The 3191-nt window shown below is 35.9% G+C and overlaps 1 non-coding gene across 1 annotated transcript; it reads left to right on the top strand.

The window, feature by feature from the left end:
* Positions 1 to 2782: 2782 nt before the first annotated feature.
* LOC122271635 (U5 spliceosomal RNA) lies at positions 2783 to 2899 on the top strand. The gene has a single exon (XR_006226515.1). It is a non-coding gene; the product is annotated as a U5 spliceosomal RNA (small nuclear RNA).
* Positions 2900 to 3191: the final 292 nt, after the last annotated feature.

Genomic DNA, 3191 nt, shown 5'->3' with positions numbered 1-3191 from the left:
CTTGAGTTAGGTGGATTGACGCTCACACCACATCCACAAACTGTAGTTCCTTGGGGTGCATGATTTTTTTGTTCGTTCCCACTGTCCCTATTTTAGTAAAGAGATAAATCCTTATTTCGGGGTTAATTTATCGGTTAGACTGGAAAAGAGTCTGAGTCACAAACACATTAGCGCTGTAGCTAGCTGCTGAATGTGATTGGTGGACTTTCTGTCAGGATATTTTATAACATCCTCTTGGCCGAGTCACACACAACTATTCAAAGATTGTTATATTTTTTAAAGTTTTAATAACTTATGCTTTTTAGACTTTGTAACATTTAAGAGCTATGACTTCATGATTTCAGTTATAAACGATTGTATGCAGCGTAAGACGTTCACACATTACTGGAAAAGTTTTGACAAGGAAATAGCTTTTACCTTGTCCCAATTCTCCGCAAAGCTTCAACGAAAAAGTAAAGTTGTTTTTATTGTATTTCAGCGGGTTTTGCAAAGTTATGCAATTCGCGGATTGTACTTATTTTTCTTCCTTTTCTTACAGATCCCATTCCAATGCTATGTATATTACTTCGTATTTGAGATTTCATTTGAAGCCTAATAATGTCCTTGGATATAAAGTAGAAAAAAAGATTCTCTCTATTTTTTCCGTTTTTCATTAAGTTTTGCACATTTTTAAAGGAAAACAAATGTTGAATTAGAAACTCTTCAAATCAATAAAAAATAAAAGAAAAATAATTTTAAAAGCTCCAAATTTTATCCCATAGTAATGCTTACATTAACGCGTTTTTTCTAAACTCGGTGAGGTGCTTTCTTCAAATTGAAACTGCAATATTTATCCTTATACAAGAAAGTTAATTTATTTCAATATGTTCAGAAGAAATTTCGAAAAAGTCCATTCACACAGACGTTAAGGGCATAACGAGATCAAATATTAAGTATTCATTAAATTCTGCGAAAATTCATTTAATAATATTTTTTTCTACCAGTTCATATTTAAAACAAAATATCTTATGTTTTTAAAACAGGATTTAATCATCGTGTTCCACTAAATAACATGCATTATTGACTTAGCTCTGCGCTTATGCCGCTTATCATACTTCTCCACTGATTGGAAGATCGCAGTCATTAAACCTATCCTAAAGCCAGGAAAAGACCCAACAAAACCAGAAAGCTATCGACTAATAAGTTTACTCTCCTCACTGAGCAAAATTGCTGAGGACATCATCTTGTGCGGAATGAGAGACTTCTGCGATGATAACCACATTATTATCGACGAGCAATTTGGCTTTCGCCCTAAACATTTCACACAACACCAATTCATCAGGCTCATTGAATACATACACGAAGGATGGCTACACGACAAGCACACAGGTGCCGTCTTTCTCGATTTGGCTAAAGCCCTCGACAAGGTATGGATCGATGCACTTATCTATAAATTAATTAAATACAATTTCCCTAGACCACTTATTCTAATTATACGATCCTACCTAACGCACAGAAAGTTCATGGTCAACTGCAACACCTTTTTCTCAACCTTAAGACCCATTAATAGCGGTGTTCCGCAGGGCAGAAAACTAGGACCCCTCCTATTTTTAATTTTTATTAATAATATCCCTAGAGATCCTGGTATTCTGACTGCACTATACGCTGACGACGCAGCTATTGCCACACAAAGCAAGTATGTCAGTGATATCAACAGGAATATTATTTACCATCTCCTCACCATCATTGACTACTTCCAAAATTGGAATCTTGTCCTCAATATCGACAAAACTCAGGCGGTGCTATTCACCAGAAAAAAGACCTACAAGAAGGATATTATCATTGATAACAACTTCTCTTTCAAATGGGAAACGAACGCCACGTACTTAGGTGTCAATATGGATAAAACCCTGACATTCAAATATCATTTTAAAAACATTAAGAATAAATTCATAGCTGCAAAATGTGCACTTTATCCTATTCTGAAAAAGAACTCTCCCCTCAGCACTAATAACAGGATTCTAATTTATGAAATGTTTCTCACCCCCCCCCCTGTTAACATATGCGCACCCGCCTTTGGGGGGGCTGCAAAGACAAATCTTAAACTCTTACAGAGTGCTTGTAACAAAACGCTCCGCAATATCACAAATTCTCCCTGGTATTTCAGGAAAAAAAATATCTGTAATGACAACTGTACGCCTAGCCTTCTTGACTTATACAAAAATAGTTCTCTTAAGTATTTTCTCAAGAGCACTGGACACTTCAACCCCCTTATTTGGTCTTCCTCTAACTATGACCCAGATGACCCTAAGTGCAGGAGACGGCCTAAGGCCATTCTCCATTAATATAATAATCTCCAAGACACCGTTTGAGTCGTATTGCTGATTTTTCTATCCCCCTGACTGGCTCCTCATCTCCTCTATCATCATTACCCTTTTCCACCTTCGCCCAATCCTTCGCGGAATTACTGCGGCTCATTCTGATTCAAATTACTAATTCAACCACTAACAATGCTAATCACTCACAGCTTATTTGTAAATAATTATAAATAAAAAATAGATAATAATTAATAATAAATAATAATAATTTTTTTTTCATTGTTTATATTATTACCTGTCTGTGTTATCCTTGTTCTTCTTTTCCACAATATTATTTAACTACTAACATTAAGTTTACTAACCCAAATAATTTTAATATCAATGGCCTTTGATTCAGTTTGTAATCATATAATTTACGGAGGTGGCCTTTTTGGCCAGGTACTCCGGTGCACCAATTATTAGTTTCCGCAGTTTCCGCAATCATCACGTCCTGGCTTCGCTTCATCAATCGTGCTAATCTTTCGCCTTTTACTAAATATTATCTTGGAGAGTAGCATCCTGATGACCTTAAGCTAATTTTTCGATTCCTACTATGTGGGAATAAACAATTAATAATAGATTTGTAGCGCAAGTTCTGTCTGATAACTATTTCAATCTATCGCTCGGTCATCCTCTTTGTGTTTGGAGGAACGAGTTGTAGAATGATTGAGTTGAGTTTCATGTGGAAAAGTTGAGAATTTAAAATGAATGGTGTTGGAGATCCGTCTGTGTCATCAATTTCTTTCGCCCACGACCTCCATTCATCTCTTCTCTAAATCTTTACTAGATCGCTCGGGTATCTGAAATCGCATTAAGTTAAAGATCCTCCCACTTTGGCGGACTTGATCTTTAATA

This window comes from Parasteatoda tepidariorum, chromosome 9 (assembly GCF_043381705.1).
Source record: "Parasteatoda tepidariorum isolate YZ-2023 chromosome 9, CAS_Ptep_4.0, whole genome shotgun sequence".
Classification (NCBI taxonomy): domain Eukaryota; kingdom Metazoa; phylum Arthropoda; class Arachnida; order Araneae; family Theridiidae; genus Parasteatoda; species Parasteatoda tepidariorum.
Note: the sequence above shows the minus strand (reverse complement) of the source record. Positions and strands in the feature narration are given on the sequence as shown.